Consider the following 24,087-nt stretch of genomic DNA (forward strand, 5'->3'; position numbering starts at 1 on the left):
TGAACTTCACGTATGACTGCCACGATTAAGGAATAATAACGTGTAATAAAAATCGAATCAGCAACATTATAACTTGCGTAATTACTGGTGGTAGAACCTCTTGTGAATCCGCACGGGAAGGTACCACCACCCTGTTTATTTCTTTCAAAAAACTATATAGTTGCTCTTTGCTTTGAGCTTTAGTGTCACCAAGAAATAAAGCGATCACCAAGCGCTGATAATGTTTTATTATCGTTTTCTTTCAAAGCCGAGTAGTGTGTCTTGATGCTGATTGCATACAAAAATACATGTGTAAGACTTTAATCATTTGAAGATTATAAGCTACAAGGAAGTTAAAAGAAACTTAAAAGGAAGTTTAAAGTCTTATCGTAGAACGTCAAACAACCAATTCAAATTATCTTTAACAGACAGAGAAATAGTTATTCTGTATAGCAAGCAAGAAAACAATCGTAATTTTAAATATCATACTTAATACCACATAATGCTTTCTTCGTTTTACGCGAGTCATAAACATAATCAAAAGTACTTTTTACGGTACAATCTCGCATTTACTATTCTCATTACACTAGGCACATTTTGAAATTATGTCCGTAGCCATGAAAATAGTATTATTATACATACATTTAATCTATCTATACTAATATTATAAAGAGGAAAGATTTGTTTGTTTGTTTGTTTCGAATAGGCTCCGAAACTACTGGACCGATTTGAAAAATTCTTTTTCCATTAGAAGCCGACATTGTCCCTGATGAACATAGGCTACTTTTTTAAATTTTTTTTTTATTTTATTTTTTTGGTTTCATGTGTGTTTTAATGTTTCCGAAGCGAAGCGAGGGCGGGTCGCTAGTATATTAATACGTGAAGCAAAAACTTTGTACCCCTTTTTACGAAAATTGCGCGGACGGAGGAGTATGAAATTTCCCGCACTTATAGAGAATATAGAGAAGGAGTGCACAATGCTAATATTTAAAAAAAAATGCATATAAGATACATTAAATCAATAAAGAAAACATTACATACACTACCGTGTATTTGACATACACACGCATGCGTACTATTTGTTTATTATCAAAATTTTCTTATTGCTTATAGTTTGTAGTCAAATTGAGAATAGATTAAATATTTTAATATTTGTCTAAAGTGCAGTCTTGGTGAAATCTGTGACTATACTCGTAGAAGCATTTGACAATAGAAGCATAATAGTGTATAAACTTATAATTTTGATTGATTATAGTCGAATTTCGACCACTAGTAACAGTAAAAACACTAGATTAAACAGATATGTGTGTACATCGAAGAAAACATATTGCCTTGTTGGCCATTCGTTTGGCCAAGAAAAAATAACACATCTTAAAAGAAAAATGATGTTCGTGCTACTTATCACACCTCCGCGTTCCTCTGGGAAATCATAGCGGCGCTGCCCGTGTGCCGACAGCGTATTACATTTGTTTTATGGTATCTCCTTTTGTATTGAGAGGGGCGTTTGGCTTTTGTTTTGAGAAGGTTTTTTCAAAGTTATCATTGCATTCCAAGTGTGAAAGTTTAGCGTTGTCGAAACTATAGCGTGTTGTCTTAAATAAATAATATTAATAACTGGGAGCAAATCACGCATGTACATCTGGCTCCGATTTAGGATTACCTATGTTATGGGTACCAGAGACTGATAAACACATACATATAAACGTTTAACTACATAAATACACATATAACGATTTGAAGTATTTTAGTATGAATAAACAATAAAAGACTTAATTCTCTTTTCTGTCATGTAATAAGAAAACAAACAGCATTTAAAGCTTTTAAATCTCTTTTAAAATTAATATTTTAAACAGTATTAATATATGTATTATACAAAGTGAACTCTCTTTTTACTGAATGACAGACTTCACTCCGTGATACTGAACGACGCTGAAGAAAAATCCTTTTTAAAAACTAAAGAGTTTTAAATGATAAAGGTTTTGGAACGAAGTTCTTTATAGGGACGATACGGAGGGGTACCCCAACCGGGAAAAACGTCCGTAATGTAAGATTTTTATTAGTAATGCACACAGTGAACGACTTAACTTTGTAATAACGCACAAAAAATAAAATATTTTTTATCATTCATTGACCACGATCTCAGCTTGTTCGTTTGCGCAATACAATAATTCTTATGCAAACAACCGTGAATGGAGTGTACCACAATAAGTTCGCACGTTACCGAATGACCGTGGGTTGTTGCCAAACCTCCAGTTTTATTTTCTTTATACCTCGAATAGAACTTAAAATTAATATTTTTATAATAAGGAACTTCGTTCCTATCCGGTGTCCCACGAGACCACACATCTTTTTTTTCTTTACATTTGTACATTTGTAGGTTATAAACACCCAGACAAAGAGCAAACAAACCTGTTTAACACGGAATGATTGCCCGATGTGGGAATAGAAACAGGGGCGCTAACTGCTACGCCACCAAGTCAGTCTATTATTATCTTTGGTGTGTTGTGTATAATGCAAGTAAGTGTTGTTTTCGCTGAGAAGATCCGGCGAGGAACTCAACGGGCTGATGCATGGGTTAAGTTACTCGTCGAACTCTTAGTCGAGCTCGACGAGTACGGTTACTGGGGTCTCTAATCCTGCTTCTAACGTTAGAGCTGAAGGCGTCTAGTACAAGAGTTATTGGATCAAATGGATCCATAACGACGTGTACTGCAATCCTTGCCTTCGTGAAGTGAATAGGGGAACTTAATTACTGTTTAACATTTGTGAAAGTGAACAATTGTAGAAAAATGAAACAGAGCTATTGGACGAAGATCCCGAGATCTTTCAAAATGTCCACTGAAAAAATCCCAGTAAATAACCATTAATAGTCCCATCTCATCTCATGTCATTTAATTTCGTCATAATTTATTATGGTCTTACTAATCGTCTTCTTATAATTTCTCATATTATAACAGAATTTAAGAAGAAAATATAAGTCTTGGCTTAAAATCCACATTAGCAAGTCATAAAATCTCCAAAAATAATAATAATAAATAATTGTCAGATGTAAAAATGACAAAACCTAAAGGTGCAGTATTGTTTTTGTAAAAAAATTCTACGATAATTTTAATATATTATTTCTTTTTAATAATGATATTTTTGTAACTGATGGCAAGATTGTAATAAAGGTAGGAATGCTTCGCGAAAGGCGATCGGAATGCAAGATTGAAATTTCCTCATACAAGGCAAGACGTACGCTCGCTACTGACCAGATAAATCGCTCTACGGCTCTCTACGGTAATTTGCTAATTGATTTAATACTACTACACAAATATGTTGATGTGGGAGCTGTTTTTAAATTATTATTACACGCCTACACTTCAAAATCTGCTGACCGCTTCTGAGCACATGTCAAATAAATAACATCGCACACACACGCACACACACACAAACTTCTAGGAAAGCGGAATAGCACATGCATTAAAATTTATATAAATTTACACTTTTGAGAAGAGAAAAATCATATCCTACAAAAGTAACTTTTTACTGGTGGTAGGACCTCTTGTAAGTCCGCGCGGGTGGGTACCACCACCCTGCCTATTTCTGCCGTGAAGCAGTAATGCGTTTCGGTTTGAAGGATGGGGCAGCCTTTGTAACTAACCTTGAGACCTTAGAACTTATATTATTATCTCAAGGTGGGTGTCGCATTTACGTTGTAGATGTCTATGGGCTCTAGTAACCACTTAACATCAGGTGGGCTGTGAGCTCGTCCATCCATCTAAGCAACAAAAAAAATTAAAAAAGACTGCGAAAATATGTTTGTTTGAATCACTTAATGTATTAAATTGAGACTTAATGGATTATTAAGAGTATTTATTATGTATACCTAACATCAACCTATCACAATGTACGAGTATGACATCTTATTTGTCTTACCTACATTTTTTACCTACCTAACCTAACTTACTTTTTAATTAAAATTGCATTTTAATTAAAAAATTTAATTAAATTCGAGATCTCCGCACGTATATTGGAGCCATTTTATCACCATCATTTTATCATCCATAGGGTTGGACGGCTGAAAAATTGATGAAAACTAGAATTTGTACGACATAAGCTTGTGGGATATCATGTTTTATTGCTTAGATGAATGGATAAGATCATGGTTTAGCTGTGCAAATGAAGTCACCTATCTTGAGACATGAGGTCTAAGTTTCAATTGTATATTATCAGCTGTTTTAGCCTGCATACCTCAAGCTGATAAAATCGTGAGTAAAACCATTACAAGCAGTATGGAAGATAATTTCGAAGTCTTCTCTGGGAATACGCAAATGCCACCGCCTTTTTTTCGAGAAAATCGAATTCAGTAACCAAAGTCAAACATTCTTGTCAACATACTTGCAAATTTATAAATATAGCGCGACGTTTTAGCGAATAAATAACTTTACAAACATTGTTTATTCTATACTAGCGACCCGCTCTGTCTTCACAGGGGTGCAATGCAGAATTTTCGGCTTTTGTGTAGTATGAAATATATTTATTATACTTAAAAAAGGATGCGTGTACTTATGTACGCGCGTAAGAAGTTATACTTTATTTTTATTAAATTTATTTCTTTTTTTTAAATATTAAATAATTAATAATAAATATTTAACGTTAATAATTTAATAATAATAATATTTAGTATGAATTATATTAAATAATAATTTTGTCATTTAAATTACTAAAAAATTAATGCTAATAACACATTTTTTACGAGTGTACATGCGCGAAAGTTCACCTGCGGCTATATTCAGACTCGCCTAGTTACGTCGGTCGTACTGTAATGAGCGATTTAGTGGGCAACTTCATTCTGTTAATTTTGTGTCACGGTGCGCGCGCATCGTAAAATTTCCACTCTCATCAATTTTTCATAACGTGCCTAAAGAAGTAGTTCAAAAACTTATCTCTTAAACTGCATTAAAATCCGTTGAACAATTTAAAAGATCTAAACGATCAGACAGCGAAAGCGACTTCATTTAATTAAACTATGTAAAGATTTCTATACACCTAAGCCACGGAACGGGGAGCAATAATAATAAAATATCTCGTTAGCATTGCATAATTGACGAACATAAAATATGACATATGCCCGAAGCTTCGTCACCTGTCAATCGGGAGTACAAACGTGCACCAATCAAAACACGAGCCTTCACAATACGACGCAGTGTAATCTTGTGCTTTGTACGGAGCCACGCACGCACATTTTAATCACGTATTGTTGTTCTAACGCCAGCGTAAATACGTGGTTTCGATGTGTGAGACTGTTTAAGGCGACGCTAAACTATTAGAGTTTAGATTTAAATTTAAATGTAAAGTTTGATTGACTGTGGTGCAATAGTTACGACCCTAACTGTTGCGCTGACGGTCGTGGGTTCGATTCCCACATCGGGCAAACATAATGAAAAGGTTTGGTTGTTCTTTGTCTGGGTGTGTATTATCTATATATGTATATTTTAAACCTATATATGTCAGTCAGTGTTTACTGGTGGTACCACGGGTAGGTACCACCAGTGCCTATTCTGCCTATTTCTGCCGTGAAGCAGTAATGCGTTTCGGTTTGAAGGGTGGGGCAGCCGTTGTAACTATACTGAGACCTTAGAACTTATATCTTAAGGTGGGTAGCGCATTTACTTTGTAGATGCCTATGGGCTCCAACACTTAAGAATCAGTAACCAATTAAGAACCAGGTGGGCTATGAGCTAGTCCACCCAGGTGGGTGGAGGAGCTCATAGCCATAGCCTATAGCTTATAGCCATAGCTTATAGCTTATAGCCATAGCTTATAGCTCATAACTTAGATAAGCAATAATAAAAAAAAGATGTAGGAATAAATACCAAACAAAACTGCCAATGGCTTGCTAACCAAAAAGGTTTTAATGTTATATACAAGACGATAGTCTCTCGTAAATCTCTCGCAGTGCAACAAGCACCCTATCGTTCCGTTAGTGAGTAGGCGAAATTTCACACTTCCCGCTAGAGTCTATAAAACTATAGCATAGCATTCAGAGTACGAAGCCCTCCAGTTCTCTTGGCCCTTAAGAACTATCATAAACTGTTATAAATCTGAGCTATCCACTTCATTGTGACAATAAGTATTTTTTTAACTTTTTATTGCTTAGATGGGTAGACGAGCTCACAGCCCACCTGGTGCTAAGCGGTTACTGGAGCCCATAGACATCTACAACGTAAATGCGCCACCCACCTTGAGATATAAGTTCTTTGGTCTCAATATTGTTACTACGGCTACTCTACCCTTCAAACCGAAACGCATTACTGGTTCACGGCAGAAATAGATGGTAGACCTACCCGTGCGGACTCACACGAAGTCCTACCATCAGTAAAAATTTCGTGTGAGATTTCAAGCGCACAAATGGGAGCTTGTTTTGATGGACTTCACAAACTGGGTTAGCTGATGCGAGACTTATCACACACATTTATTTAGGTTGGCCAGCACGAGAGAGAGAACATTACCATAAAAGCGCAAAAATGGGAGCTTGTTTTGATGGACTTCACAAACTGGGTTAGCTGATGCTAGACTTATCACACACATTTATTTAGGTTGGCCAGCACGAGAGAGAGAACATTACCATAAAAGCGCAAAAATGGGAGCTTGTTTTGATGGACTTCACAAACTGGGTTAGCTGATGCTAGACTTATCACACACATTTATTTAGGTTGGCCCGCACGAGAGAGAGAACATTACCATAAAAGCGCAAAAATGGGAGCTTGTTTTGATGGACTTCACAAACTGGGTTAGCTGATGCTAGACTTATCACACACATTTATTTAGGTTGGCCCGCACAAGAGAGAGAACATTACCATAAAAGCGCAAAAATGGGAGCTTGTTTTGATGGACTTCACAAACTGGGTTAGCTGATGCTAGACTTATCACACACATTTATTTAGGTTGGCTCGCACGAGAGAGAGAACATTACCATAAAAAATCATTTGTGCAAAATGTAGTTTTATTGTTAATTCTCGCAATACTTTTTAATGTTGTAAAATATTTAGATATTTTTTTAAATAGAAAATTGGTTACTTTCTACAGTACTTACGAAATATGTACGTGTTACGTTTTTTTTATTAAACCTTATCTTATTCCACAATGCACTCAATGTAATCATAATTTTAAATAAAACTGCCCTAGCAACAAACAGCATCTGACCTTGCTTTCCATTAGGTATTCAGGTAGGTATTTTATAATACTAAAATGAAAGCGTCTATATTTAAATTCGTATTACTTTTTTCTGGTTACTTTAGACCCTACATTTCATTCCTTGTTCACATATACGATTTAAAACTCTTATTATAGGATATCAAAAATTAAAAAAATAAAATATATTTGACATTGACATTTGGGCATATCGGTCGTTACCCAAACAATCCGTATAGTACCATAGATAATACACTTATACAGAGTACAGTAACTAAACGTAGATATTTATCAAATTTATATATTATATATGTATTTCTCAGCAAGCTCTGGTATTGATCTGAGCTGTAACTAACGAGCTAAAGATTCGAAAAGGACAGTTATAGAGTAAACACCATTCAATACTTTCGCGAGCACTTAGAACGCTATCTATAGCCCTGACTTTAGATTCTCCAAATAAAAAGATGGCAATAGGATATCTAGTGAGTTCGCGCGGGAAGGTACACCACTCTGCCTATTTCTGCTGTAAAGCAGTAATGCGTTTCGGTTTGAAGGGTAGGGCAGCCGTTGTAACTATACATGAGACCTTACAACTTATATCTCAAGATGGGTGGCGCATTTACGTTGTATATGTCTATGGGCTCCAGTAACCACTTAACACTAGGTAAGCTGTGAGCTTGTCCACCCATCTAAGCAATAAAAAAAAAGAAAAAAATATATATAATTGAAGTTTGAACCGAAAATCTGAAGACGTATAACAATTTGACTTCATATTTCAAGGTGAGTGGAAGAAATCACGTAGTGGTTGGTATCCGTAGGCTAAAATAACTAAGGCATTTCACGTGTGGACGAGCTTACGAGGCAATTGATTTAAAGTAGTACTGGACCCTATAAACAATGCGAATGCTGCTAACCACTTAGAAATATGAAGTCAAATTATATTGTGCATATAAATACATACAAGTGCACTAGAATAAAAAATAAACGTGTGGCACTCGGGAACTGCCGCGGTAAAGCTATTGCATAGCATTTTTTATCAACTTATGCAATTAAAATTAGACAATAATAAAACAAGACCACGCTATATTAAATATTAATAAAAGCAAAACCTTAACTGTCCCCTTCACACTCATAAGCAAAACTGCGGGAGAGAGAGATGGGCAGACTTGTCATGATGCGCATGCAGTCTGACGTCACGCCACGCGCTTATTCACAAACTCTACACAAGCGCAACGTGTGAATGTGTTGAACGCGAGCTACATGGTAGGCGGAGTGAGGGGTGTTAGGTTTTTTTCGTTACGGAATTTCATGATTCGGTCGCCGCGCTCAATGCCCGCGATAAAAGCTATGCAATAGCTTAATAAATAAATATAGGAATAGTTATTAAACTCATGGTCTATACATAGAGCATTTCGGATTATGATCAAAACGTACAAGTCATCTTGTTATTCCCGACAACGAGAAAATATTACCGTGTAATGCGAACAGAAAAATATAATAAGAATATCACACCTACGTAACGATTCTTCGTGCAAATATTATGGTAGAGTATTGGTAAAATATACCGAGGCATTTTGTAAGCTTGTTTCCTAATAATAGCTTTCTACAAAGTGCTTTAGGATTGATATCTAGTACATAAGCAAGCGGTTTCGCCAATATGATTTTCAATTACAAAATCGTATTAAGCGCCAGTAACTCCAAGGTCTCTACATCTAGATCGCTTAACAGCAGAGGTAGATGAGGATGAGTGATGAGTTAAGTTTTTATCAAGGCTTCGTTGCCAAATCTTAATTCTTGACCTTCCTCCCCCGCCGAATCTAAGCTTTTTCGTCGTAGGCGTCTTCAAAGTCTTCTAGGTTGGCAAGCTATTTGAAAGTCATATAAGATGGGCCACCCGCATCTTTGGTGGATCCCCTTGCGTCAGAACCTGGGACCGGGGTCCCCCATGACTCACGCTACTACAACTAGAACCGTAATAGCCTCTAAATGTTTAGAACGTATCTACTATCTTCATCTTGATCGGACCCTCATGACTCAGGACTGCGACCGCCATAAACGGTCTTCGGGATTATGTTCCTCCAGCTATTGTATTTTTTAATTTTTTTTATTACTTACATGAGTGGACGAGCTCACAGCCCACCTGGTGTTTACTGGAACCCATAGACATCTACGACGTAAATGCGCCACCCATCTTGAGATATAAGTTTTAAGGTCTCAAGTATAGTTACAACGGCTGCCCCACCCTTCAAACCGAAACGCATTACTGCTTCACGGCAGAAATAGGCAGAGTTGTGGTACCTACCCGCGTGGACTCACAAGAGGTCCTACCACCAGTAGGGCCAAAAGTCTCATAGCAGTTGATACACTGCCCTTATTTTAATATTTGTACAAAACATTATTAGCAACCACACTTTAGTAGAAATCTTTAATCTTTTTTATTACATCTCACTTCAATGTTCAAAAGGAATCGACAATATTAATTAATCTAATAATTTACTTTGATTTACCCTCGAAGCGAACCCCCCAAGCAAACATTTCCATCGCTTTATGGGAGCACAGCCGTCGCTGCAAGCTCTATATTGTGTACACTAACTTTGTATTTCAATGGGGAAATTACGAAATAATTTTAATTAATTCTAAAACAATTAATTCACCTGACATTAGCAAACAGGAACGCGGCGTGGACGTAATCAGGCCGGGTCGGGGGGTCAAGTAAATATGGTGGGTAATTTTTGTAATTTATGATGTAAGTTGGTCCAGATGCCCGTGTCGTTTCCATGTTAACACGGCTTAACCGTCCAATGTAGTAGAATTTATTTCTAATAATGTCTAAAATTAACTACTATACCTAATAAAAATAATGTCTTATATTACCAACATAATTTAAGCTAAATTACTAACAAAAGTCATATTTGCTGTTTAATGTAATATTATAATTCACCTAAGATTGGATAACCAGACATAAAAACGCTTATTGAAGTGAAAACTTCTTTAGAATCGTTGTGATTTCAAACCGGATGCAACGGAAAAAACGACAGGTAAGAGACACAAATACAAAAATGTGTAGGATGAAGCCAGCAAAGAATGAGACAGAAATATACATACTATTTAATACAGCGCCATCTGTGAGATTTTTTAATACTAACGTGTGTATGAAAGCTCTTGTAGTGAATTTTAATTTAGGATTATACGTGAACTTAAAATATCAATTCACAGAGGGCGCTACCTTACAATTATTTACTAATGACAAAATTTTACATATACTTAAGACGTTTAGGATAATTGTATTTTAATTTTGGAAGGTTTCACTTCTACCACGTGTGAATTGCACACATGTTTTTTATTATATTATATTATTATAAATGTCTAAAATTATTGCGTACCCAGAGATACTTAGAGAATCTGATCAAGCATGTCTCTCTTCGAACATAAATATCAACAACAAGTAGATAACAACTAGGAATTACTCCTGGTATTGCCTGAGAACCTAATTAACTGAGAGCAGTCCGTATTTCCAGGAGCACGAGAAGGTACCACAATCCGGCCTGTTTCTACTGCTAATGATTCCACTCTACTAATGAAGAAACTAGTATATTTTATTAACAGTGTTAATTTTTTTATTTATTTTTTTATTGCTTACATGGGTGGACGAGCTCACAGTCCACCTGGTGTTAAGTGGTTATTGGAGCCCATAGATATCTACGACATAAATGCGCCGCCCACCTTGAGATATAAGGTCTAAGGTCTCAAGTATAGTTACAACGGCTGCCCCACCCTTCAAACTGAAACGCATTACTGCTTCACGGCAGAAATAGGCAGGGTGGTGGTACCTACCCGTGCGGACTCTCAAGAGGTCCTACCACCAGTAATTACGCAAATGATAATTTTGCGGGTTTGATTTTTATTATACGATGCTATCCCTTCACCGTGGAAGTCCATCGTGAACATTTGTTGAGTACGTATTTCATTAGAAAAATTGGTACCCGCCTGGGATTCGAACAACGGTGCATCGCTCAGCAGAAACGCACCGAACGCCTTACCCTTTAGACCACGACGACTTCGATTATTCAATTATTATTTATAATGAACTTATTTATCAAATTGCCCCCAATCAGTGAGCATCCGAGTACGGCCTCTGTAACAGGTGCCGCTGAAACACTCCGTTTATAACATACGATGTAATCGCCATGTTTAATATAAACATTTCTTTTGTGTTATAGCAAAATTATTGATATTATTCCCGTATTGATTTAGTAATGCAATTGTATTATTAAATTGCTTTAACCAAGTGTTTTGAACATTCGGAATAAACTTACATAGTTTATTTTTTCGTAATCTCATACCGGGAACGTGAATAAGTTACTACATACTTATGACTGCCGATATCAGTTTAAACTACTTTAAGAATTAGAATGGAAATCTAATCCACACTAATCCACACCAATGTCTGAATCGATGAGAATAATTATATACATAGTGTAAATTCAGTTAGAACTGTTTTAACGTGATTTTAACTTCTTAAACTAAATTAGCTAAAGTACTCCCATACGCAAGACGCTGTTATGTAATTAACTCGAATTAAGTACATTTCAAAACTAAAAACACGCTTTAATTGTAAACTGGATCAAAAAAAGAAATTGTATTGTAGACTATGTCATTTTAAAATATTGGCCGAAAGTAATAAAGTCACCATCTCATCTGCCTGTGTGATTAAGCATTCGTAGGAGTACGTTTTGGCTCTAAAGCTAGTGAAAGCCAGTTCATCAAATACAAATGAGGCTTTGACCCCAAAATTTAAAATATAAGATATAAGAGTGTCAAGAAAGACGAAACTCGAACAGACTCAACAGAAGTATTGATGATTTTATTTATAATTAGTATTTTCTTGCATAGCATAACATAAAAATTTGTGTTATTCCCAATACCCGATTTTATACCTTCGTTGTGAGGGCAATTTGAGAACAAACTTCAAGAACGTATGTAATGAATAAAATGAAGTACTCGAGAATTAATGAATACAATCTCTCTCTTCTTCGTCTCGACCTTATTCCACTAGGTGAGGTCGGCACCGATTGAATGAATACAATGAAAGACTTAATTGCGTTTTCTGTAATATAAATAAGAAAACATTTAAAGCCCCCAATCTCTAGTTAAATTAATATTAGCAATATTATTATACTATGCAAGACTGAATCACTCTCTTCACTGAATGACAGGTCAGTGAACCCGTCCAAGAAAAATCTTTTTAAAGCTATAGAGGTTTTTCTTTACGTGTATTTAGAGAAATTTGTACTTTATCCGAATTTATCCCCCCCCCCGACATAGTCGCGTCACATATTTTTTACATCATAGACTTTCATAGCCTACAGTAATAAAATATGAACTAACCTCATTTTACGTATAAATGAGTATTACGTTTTTATGAGAGTTTTATCACCCCCTAACGTTCCAAGTACTCTGGAAAAGTGTCCCTCCGACTCACTCAAGGAGTTATGAGCTACCTAAAACTAGTTTGTGACACAATCTTGGTTCTATTTTTAACAATATATAATTTGAGACGCTTTGGATACTTTACAGTTTTCGTTGACACCGACTGCTAACTACCGGTAATATTTTTTTTATTGTTTAGATGGGTTGACGAGCTCACAGCCCACCTAGTGTTAAGTGGTTACTGGAGCCCATAGACATCTACAACGTAAATGCGCCACCCATCTTGAGATATAAGTTCTAAGGTCTCAGTATAGTTACAACGGCTGCCCCACCCTGCAAGCCGAAACGCATTATTGCTTCACGGCAGAAATAAGCGAGGTGGTGGTACCTACCCGTGCGGACTCATAAAAGGTCCTACCACCAGTATTAAATCACAATACTTATATGTAACAATACTTAAATAATACTTAGATTATTGACTATTAATTTTACGAAATTTTTTTGCAACGTAATTTGAATTAATTTATTACGATATATATACAGTCATACGTGTTTTTAACAATAAAGAAGGGCTGGTTTGCGCGTTGCTACTAGTTGATACCACTATCAAATTCTTCTCACAAAAAAAATGTCTTTGAAAAAACCACGCATAGCTTGAGGTAATTCTTCCTGGAAATCACGGAGCCTACAGTATTTTAACAAAGAAAGTTTTCCTTGATACGTAAATCCGTGGCATTTCAACTATTCTTCGTCTAGAATGCAGTTCGTAGTTCGCGTTATGATCGACTTCGCAAAGAGGTTAGATAAAAAGGTAATTTTATCTGTACCTTTACACCCTTCGATTTTTTGATACGACGCTGACAGAATTCAACAATTGTTTTTTTCTGTGACCCGTCGCCTAACATCGGCAAATAGTAATTTATGTAATGATTAATCAATTATCGCCTCTTTAGTTGAGCAATTAGTTACCCTGATACCTCTAGAATTTAGTGTGTACGATTTTTCTGTCTACCCCAAAATAATAGCTTAGTTAGTTGGCAAATGCCGAAAGCTTATAACAAAAATAACATCGTAACTTTACCACGTAAGCTTTCTAGTATACGAGAAATTAGAAAACCTACGAGGTCATGAAAATTAAGCGTGGAATTAATAAATCAGTAGACGCATGGCGGTTGATAAAATTGTGAAATACGAATATGCTGCTAATTCAATGACAATGATTTATGTAATCCTTAAAAGTCACATACGACCAAAATAGAAGTATTTGGTGAAAATCAGAGTAAAGATAATGAGGAAAAACGCTGTTCTGAAATATTTAGATGCTCGACGCGATGAACTGAAAGTACGCCCGTTTTGTGTTATCTCTTATTACTATTATAATACTTTATTTTTGAAAAGAAGTTTTAAGAAGAAAAGAAGAAGAGTCTAAAGAATTAAAAAGTTGGGGAGTTGAAGTAGTAACCGTGGTTGGAATCAGCTAAGGATAGTATTAAAAAATCACGTGCTGTTCATAATGAAATAAAGTCAATCGTTATACAAGAACACAATTGACATTCACAATAAACCAACATCAAATATAATTAGTAAAATCGTAACGTGTCACGATCGTGTGACTGCAAAATCGTACAGTATAAATGTCATTCGTTGATCCCATAAGATTCAATTTGCAAAACGGGATTTCGTACAGAATAAAAAATGATGTCCGGTAAGTCATTCGGGACACGCCTGTTTCCTTTTGATAAAGTTCTTAACATTTCTTTAGTGTACGGATATTTATTGAATAAAAATTGATTTATTATTATGATTTAGTGCAGAAAATTGCTTAGAAATTCGTATTTCTTAGCTCTGATTTGACAATAGTTTAATCAAATTTACTTAAAAAGACGACTACATTTTTTCTAAATCGCATTTCATTAACAAACTTTGCTTCTGCAAGGCTCATTTTAGAACATCGTCGGCAACTACAAAACACGGTCCTGTTTGAATTCAATTTAAATTTTCAACCAACTTTCTTAGTTACAAGTGGGTACAAAATTAATAATTACGGTGATAAATTAATAAATTAGATCAGAACAACGCCATCTATCGACAGCTGTATGAGTTTAACGTAAATAATTAAAAAGCTTTTAGTTCGAATCTCATCAATAAAAGAATAGCAGAAGAGAAACATCGACCGCTAACGAGTGTCGGTGTTAACGCGTCATTACCGACCGCTTCGATTGGCTGCCGGCTCACTAAGCGATTGTCTTTTAAATAGGGTTGAACGTAAGACGATTAAAAAATTCAATTAATTTTCTTTACAGCCCGACGCGTTTGTATTATATTTATAAGAATTTACAGAATAGCCAAGGATCACAAGATTCACAAGATCTTCTACAGATTATTTGTACTTTGTATATTCAGGGATTTAACTTTTGTATCTATCTTTCATACAACCCTGCGGTCCAGTTATAAAGCAGAATTTGACAGCAGCAAGTATTGCACACTACAGCTGACGAGCAACACAAGAAAAAACGTCACCACTAATTTCTCTTGTCTTTTACGCACACACAGTTACACAACCACATGCTCATCCAAGCTGTTTGCTAGATAGATTTTGTGACACTTCTATGATTTTTACTAATTCTCTTTACACCCCCAACTTTTTCAACCAGCCCGATGATAAACAATCACCGTATGTAGATGTAGAATTGGTAAGTATGAACGGAACTTATGAAATTAGTGTGGCACGGAGTGTTAAGATGTGAGTGAGAGAAAACGGTAAGAAACGAATAAGAGAATGACAGAGAAAAGGAAGACAATGAAATGAGCAAGGCGTAAAAAGGTGTCAATTAATTTTGAATGATTATAGGTACTGTCGAAGATTTAAAAATAGGAGTACCTAAAAGTGCCAGAGTGAAATAATTTAATTTTATGTGCCACGATCCCAATTCTACATAGACTTCAGCTAAATGATAACATGATGGCGCCTGTGCGTACTTTAAAATTTTAAAAATTATTCCGATGGCATTAAGACACCATCCTAATGCCATGAGGTTGCCTTCGGTATGTGGTTCATGGGCTTCAAAGGCGCTTAGCACCGAATAGGCTGTGGGCCTTATTGTACACGATTAAGCCATGTTCGTTATGTCACTTTAACAGTTACTTACGTTCGACAGCCCTAAGCACCCGTGGGACATTATCGGCCGACTAATTCCGGTACTGATTTATATCTTCACGGCTCCGTGCGGAACCGAAACGGATTACCACCGCAGGGATTACAGGTTCGATGCCCGCCCGACGATTACGGCTTAAATTGGGAAAATACAAGGAAAATAGATTACCGCTTAGCACTGTTTGTTTTTATAGCTAAGAGGTTCGTTCGTTTGATTACGTCAATGGCTGTGTTTTACTGTTGTTTGAAATTGTATGAATAATTGAATCGTTTGCATCGGGTCAGTGAACGAAGAGTCACATATAGATTTTGCTATATTTCATTTTATATTAATGCTACGTTTTAAATTTTCAAATAACTTTCCACAAACAATTTGATATTTTAGATACATTGATGTATATGAAAGACGAATTGTATCTTTAAAATAAATTGCATCTGCGAGGCTAACAATTACTAATGATATTAAATAAAGCGACCAGAGAGAGCTTAAGTCGGGCTTAATTTTATTTACCGGTATCCGTGCTTATTGTCCGTCTCGGAGGTATGAATGGTGCCCGCCTAACCGGACCGGCTCAGTGCCGTGGACACATAAACTCAAGATGCGCAACATCTTAATATGTTTCTCCGCATACGGCCTTAAAATAAATCAAAGGATTTTTAATAGCTAAGACTCCTGGTGTAGGTACTAAAATCTACTATGCACGAAATTTGAATTACATATTATATGCTATACTAGCTGTACCAGTCCGCTTCGCTGGGCATTTAAAATTAACATTATTATTTCTCACCCCTACAGAGATTCTCATCATTAACGCCCCCGCAACTGGTGTAGGGAGTCCAACACTCATATAAATATTAGCCTATCCATTAAGTACATGTATTTTCTACATAGATACCAATTTTCAAGTCAATCGGAGGCACGGTTCAGTAGTTATAGCGGAACTTCCATAAAAATCACTGTAGATTCATATATTAGTATAGATTAACAGTATTCATAAGGAACGTCATATAAAACAAAAAAAAACAATACAGGAAAAATGAAAACCATTATAAACTTGCATAATTACTAACATTCAGTGGTTTTCCGCCACAAATTTATTTATTTAAATTTTAAATTGCATATATTTTGCTATTTGAAGTTTCGGCAATTAGAATACATTTCAAATCATGACAACATGTTTAAGGGTGGGTGGTGATGATAGAGGCTTATGGGCCAGCATGAATTAAATACCAGATGAACCGTCACATTATCTGCCCATCAAGGACCTATCGCGGGATAGTCCTATCGCGGCAGAGATAGACAAATCATATTATCTAGATGCGCCTCGTGTTGTATACAAGAATGATAAATTCGTGGCTATTTGAATATTGAACTTATAGTCTCGAAATGCACGACGCATTAATTCTATAAAATCAATATCGTTGGGACGCTTCTAGTATTTCTAATTCTACATTAAATGAAATAGTTTGCAAGCCCTGGTACATTAATCTAGTCGCACTATTGTAGGTCTGGAAGCATTTATGAGACCGCGGTCTCGACCTTTTCATAATAATAAAGTCCGATCACCGTGCTCTTTACATCGTTTTAAATGTTTTATGGATATGGGTAATAGTTTTTGAATCATTAAGAGGAAAAGCGGAAGTTGAGAAAATGAGGAATTGTTTTCAATTACAAAACAAATTAAACGGCGACATGGAAAGAAATTATTTAAGAATCGATGAAACGAAAATGACCCTCAAAAAGCAAAGACAAACCTAAACATTTATTGGATTTAGCCTTCGAGAGAAGAGAAGACTTCTGACTGACTGACTTCTGCCGCGTGTGAACTGCACACATTTATTTTGCAAAATTACTTACCTTAAATTTAGTTTGGCTGATCTAAAACTTGTCTATACTAATAAAATGAATTCTGCATATACAGGGTTTTGGAATTGTTCTCAGAAACGAACACGGATGGCTAAGAAGACGATAGTAGAAAATGATTTCAAAAAGTCTCATAACTACCAAAGTTTTGGATGCTGCACACAAACAAAAGTAGGATATAAGTTCATGAGAAAAATTTCGGTCACCGTCCTCGTCGAATCCGACGCTTGCGGCGAAGGGCTCGACGAGCGAATTAACCCATAGACACAGTCCACTGAGCTTCTCGCCGGATCTTCTCAGTGGGTCGCGTTTCCGATCCAGTGGTAGATTCTGCGAAGCACTGCCCTTGATAGGACGTGTTAGCAACACTCCGGTTTGAACCCCGTGAGCCCACTTATATGTTAGGGCGAAGCTGAAATAGCCTCTCAAGGCTATTAGCATAGGTAGGAAAAAAAAACTAAGAAAAAACGAAAGACTCCTGGCCTCGTGTTCTGATTCACAATAAAATACCCATGTATTTATTAATACCTACCATGCCTATTTGAGCGGCTCACTAATAAGTACCATATGGCCAGTAACCGTAATTCCGCCAAAAAAATCGGCTGCCTGGAGAGAAAGGTACTGAACTGCTTTGTTTATTAAATACAAACCTGAATAGAAATGGACTTTATGATTATGCGTGGGGCGGTAGCTGTGATAGAACACAATATATTTGACAGATAATTTTTTTTGGTTAAATTTGTAGACGAACTCACAACCCACCTGGTGTTAAGTGGTTACTTGAGCCCATAGACATCTACAACATAAATGCGCCACCCACCTTGAGATATAAGTTCTAAGGTCTCAGTCACAACGGCTGCCCCACCCTTCAAACCGAAACGCATTACTGCTTCATGGCAGAAATAGGCAGGGTGGTGGTACCTTTTTTTTTTCGGCCACCCCGTGCGGTCTCACGAGAGGACCTACAACCAGTAAAAGATGCCTGAATCGCACTAACAACATGTTCAAAATAAGCTTGCATATATACAAGTTCAGAATAATAATATTCGGACCGTCGGTCTACCGAACAATATCCCCACCTGTCCTGGTGAAGCTGGAAAGGCCTCCGGGCCACCAGTAATCCTTCAATCATAAAAAAAAAACAATATCACTCGCTTGGTAAAATGGCTTCCCTTTGTTGTTATTTCTAAACCGATGACCCCGACGTTATTTGAACACGCAACCTTCTGATCGAGTTGATTGACAGATAAGATCGATCGAGATAAGTCGTCATTTCCAAAATGCGTTATCTATATTATTAATACGTGAAGCAAAAACTTTGGACCCCTTTTTACGAAAATTGGGCGGACGGACTAGTATGAAATTTCCCAAACTTATAGAGAATATAGAGAAGGAGTGCAGGATGTTAATATTATTTTAAATAGTGCATGAAAAATAAATTAAATCAGTAAAAAAACCATTACACACACTACCATGTTTTTGATACACACATGAATTCATCCTATTTACTTATTGTCAAACTTTTCTTAGTCTGTGGTCAAATTGAGAATAGATTAAATTTTGTTTATCTTTATTATTATTTGTCTTGACGAAATCTATGAATAAATTAATCTAATTTAATAATCTTTGACCATAGAATCTCAATAAAGTTCAAACTTATAAGGTCAATTAATTATAGTCGAATTTCGACTACTGCGGGACCACTAGTCAAATCTAAAACGAACATCACAATTAAAGTAAGCACATTTAATTAAGGAAAACGTTATAAGTCTTCCAAACAAAACAATATTGCTCTAAGAACATTATTATTACGAAACGAATCACAGAGACACAGTATTCCAAGAATCCAACGGCGGAGTCGCTGAATTACGAATTATTACCATTATTACACGCAATTACCGTTGTAATTTTAATTTATTACGCGCGATTACTGTCCACACGTGTAATTGCTCGTAATTCCGTACTCGCTTGAGTAATGTATGGAAGAAGCGGTTGCTTTTTGTTTTCCGACTATTATTATTATTGTGAATTAGTATTTATTTGTATTTTAATTTCATATTTTATTGTGCCCGATGGTCAGATGAACTGCTAATTTATATGGCGCTTTGTGTTTAACGTTATGATCATCAGCCCACAGAGGTTTACTGCTGACTACCTCTTTTTTTTTATTTATTGCTTAGACGGGTGGACGAGCTCACAGCCCACCTGGTGTTAAGTGGTTACCGGAGCCGATAGACATCTACAACATAAATGCGCCACCCACCTTGAGATATAAGTTCTAAGGTCTCAGTATAGTTACAACAGCAGCCCCACCCTTACTGCCCCACCCTTTTCTGCCGTGTTCGCTGCGTTTTCTGGCATGCGCAGGTCAATCGCGCACTTCTCAACCCCAACGGCAATCTCTTAATCGAACAATGTGCTCTTTCTACTGACACTTAAGTCTTGCAATCCTTCGATCTATGTCAGTTAACTTAGTCCCCCTGCGAACCTCCTCATCATTCCTGTTTTTCTTTTGCAAACTTTAAGCCTTCCGACAAGGCCTATTGTAAGTGAACACGGCTCACTACCGTTTGTGATCATTGGCAACATACACTAGTCGAAGAATTTCGTACTGAGATACTGTGGTATTTGAGATGAAAATATTTTATGCAGCCTCCCGGGCGTTACCGATCCTAGCTGGATTTGATGATTGATCTATTTTTGATGTATTTGGACCTACCAAGTTAGACAATTTGTCCCAGGTAGACATAATCGTCTACAGCTGCGAGCGTAAAGCTTATCTAAAGCTACTTATCTATTCTATAGTGGACACTCCATGTGGACATTCGACATTATTTTCGTTTTGTCTATGTGCATACTAAGACCCATTCGGACAGACCTACTGAGGTCATTGAGCATTTTACTGAGGTCCTCCAAGGTTTCAGCCATTATCTTAGCGATATCGTCGGCAAATCGAAGGTGAGTTCTATACAGGCCGTTGATGTTGACACCAGCCGTTGCTATTCCGGAATCATGAAAACATGATCCATTACAACGGTGAACAATTGCGGGTTTTTTATTTTTTTTTATTGCTTATATGGGTGGACGAGCTCACAGCCCACCTGGTGTTAAGTGGTTACCGGAGTCCATAGACATCTACAACGTAACTGCCGCCACCCACCTAGAGATATGAGTTCTAAGGTCTCAGTATAGTTACAACGGCTGCCTCGCCCTTCAAACTGAAGCGCATTACTGCTTGACGACAAAAATAGACAGGTCAGTGGTACCTACCCGAGCGGGCTCACAAGACGCCCTACCACAGATAATTACGCATATTGAAGAACGACGCTCTATTATACTGCAGTCTTCAGAAGATTCGTGTGATCTCAAATCAATTAAATTCGATCAAGGAAGTTTTCGTAACGATTATGTTAAGGAGACTATGGATTCAAATAAAGGTTCAGTAAGTACTATTGGAAACTGTCAGCGAATGAGAGATTAAACCACAAACGTATAATAATACAATCCCTGACCGTGAATCGATTAGTGCTTGCATTAATATTGGGCTGGTGGCCGTGACGTGCCCTCAACAACACACGCCCGATGATTGATCGACGCTAATATGAACACGTTTACTGCATTCTAGAAAGACGGATATACACACACTATACATGTTGGAGTATTTCCACTGAAGACTACAATGAGCTATGCACCATCCAGTAGACGTTCATCGAGGTACATATCAACCGTAGCGCACCAAGCACATGGATCGGCATCTGTCTGTTCCCGATGAATTTCTGACCCGTGATCTTAGATACCGTTACTGGTATTCTGATTTGCATCATGTTTTTCCGCTGTACTTCGAACATGTTCAAACACGTCACGCCAGTGAGAGTAGAGTCCTGATCCCACTTCTGATGTTGGAGTATTTCCACTTTCGGGTAGCGACATGGTAAGCGGGCGGTCTTCGTAAGTCAATAAAACCAGAAATGCACTCAGAGCGTATATTACGCAGGAGCGTTCCGTCCGACACGGCGACTCGCTCGCTTCTGAGCTCGAGAGACAACAACGGAGCGTTTTTATAGCAAGGTATCGTGGTGGGACGATTCTTATCTTGTACGTGTTGTTTTCGATGAATGCTTGCACCTGTTGTTTGTCGTCCCATCTTTATTAGTCATGAACGAATGGTTTATAAAAACACGTGCCGACATACATACATATAATCATTTTTGAGGTGAAACTTCTATGGCGCGTAAAATTTAATTCGTGACAGATTCGTTACGGCTAGAGAGAAAAGATACAATTTAGGAAGAGCGAAAGTGAGAAAGGACAAAGCGAGCTAGGTCGTTTCTTTTATACATAGCATTCCCAACTGGTAACAACCAGAGAAATTTGATTTAAGGATGAAACACGAAGAAAACCACAATACTATACACCGCAAAAGAATAACGAGTAAGTTAGGTGAGTCCTTCAGAAAATAATGATTACTTAAATGTAAAATCCGCAAAGTTTGCGAACATTTCATTTGATGAAATCTTGTGATTATATCGCGCTCCCGTCCGCTGTAATAAACCGATTATATTTGTGCACTCCGCGAATTTCAAACAAACAACATACGTATGCCTATTGCGCCTGGTAACGCCAAAAGTTGTCAACAACTTAATATACGGTTAAATACAGTATAACGTAAGGTTAGGAGGTTAAGGCGTCGATGTTGTAATAGATAAATTTGCCGGTGTACTCGTGTCGAGGGATGATTCGCTCACAGACCTTCGGAGCCGGATCGTCCAGCAGCGAATTTGTTCAGTGATTGTAGTAGGTGAAGCCTATGTCTATCGCGAAGCAATCTTGTATTTTTTTTTTGGAAAGGAATGATTAGGAAGGTGGATGTTTCCAAATCTCATCCCTCCTGGCTGACACCCGCTTTACTAACATCCGCCCGAGCGTGTCCGGCGGAGACCTAACAATTCAAGAGCAGCTGCTTCGCGACCGCATCTAGCTTGTTTTCTAAGGATGGGAGATAAATGTGACTGGAACTTCAATCTCTCGTGATAAGGTCGGTGGTGGCATTCCTGCTGTATCTAACCATGAAGTGGAATCCCAAAAAATCGGTAATGATTGTTTTCAAGCATCATCATCCTCATCAGGCCAAAGTCCGGCTATGGAATGAGCTCCCCTCCACGGTGTTTCCCGAGCGCTATGACATGTCCTTCTTCAAACGAGGCTCGTGGAGAGTATTAAGCGGTAGGCAGCGGCTTGGCTCTGCCCCTGGCATTGCTGAAGTCCATGGGCGACGGTAACCACTCACCATCAGGTGGGCCGTATGCTCGTCTGCCTACAAGGGCAATAAAAAAAAATAAAAAAAAGTCGTCCACTGCTGGACTTGGGCTTCTCCAATCCACACCACTCAGCCCAGTCTTCGGCTCTCCTTATCCACGACTTGACGGCCATCATTCGGAGGTCATCGCACCACCTAGCCAGAAAGCGTCCCACGTTACGTTTTCCGTTGCGCGGTCTCCACTAAAGAGCCCGTCTGCTCAAGCATCACGCTATAACATTTTCGTCCGTATGTTCCTAGTGAAGGGCCGGCGGGAGTCAACAAAGCCGGAGCCTCGTTATTCCGTTCGCAGCCGTGCACGGGCCACTGGTCGCGACAACGTTTACTTTGCGACGGAGAACGGGGGAAAACGTATTTCTTCCCCTGCTTATTTATGGCCGGGCCTAACGTTATTTGAAAGATTTAATTCGATCTTATACTTACTTAGCCGCTTGTATAAAGTATTCCTGAGATATAGAGTCGCTCATGTTACCCTCTAGTACGAAAACTGAATGGAAAATAAAAAATCGCGAGCCAATAAACACACCTTCTTACTTATTAGAGCATACATATCCGACACTGCCAGTCATATGCGCAATGTTAACAAATTTGCGTGATTGAGTAGGAAGTATACAAATGTAAAAAAAACGCATTTTAATATTAGGATAGATAAATAGTAGGCCAGCTATGGGGAAGAACGCCCTGAGACAGAAGCCAATGCTCTAGTCGAACTAGGTACCCTCAGCCATCTATAACTCAGTCCACAATAACATCCACGTAATCAAGGAAATATTAGGTCTGTACCTAAAAATTTATGTTTAGTACATATCATTTTTTTATCTATCAAAATATGGACCCATGATATCAATTTTTTTTGCCAAAGCAATTCTAGCTTTGCAATGCCTTTCTCAAAGAAGTCAAGAGTAAAGGAGTCAACAAACTCTTTAAAGGCATTTTGTAGTAAATCATTGGACATTGAATTTTTTCCCTGCCAACAAGTTGTTTAAAAAAAGTTGAAGTCTGTCAGCGCAAGCTACGGTCAGTGCAGTGGATGACGCAAAACTTCCAACCCTAGCTCTTGTAAATTAGAGATTCTCTGTTATGCCGTAGGAGGTCGAGTGTTGTCGTATAGGAGCAGCTGTGACGAGAGATTAACCAACGCTGTGTGGAGGCTTATGAGCTTCTAAA

General features: G+C 37.5%; 1 long non-coding RNA gene across 1 annotated transcript in view; it reads right to left on the minus strand.

Annotated features, from left to right (window-relative positions):
* The window catches only part of LOC149501960 (uncharacterized), a 396,223-nt gene that overhangs the window by 350,676 nt on the left and 21,460 nt on the right, over positions 1–24,087 (minus strand). The window lies entirely within an intron of this gene.

This window comes from Bombyx mandarina, chromosome 11, assembly GCF_030267445.1.
Source record: "Bombyx mandarina strain Sakado chromosome 11, ASM3026744v2".
Lineage (NCBI taxonomy): Eukaryota > Metazoa > Arthropoda > Insecta > Lepidoptera > Bombycidae > Bombyx > Bombyx mandarina.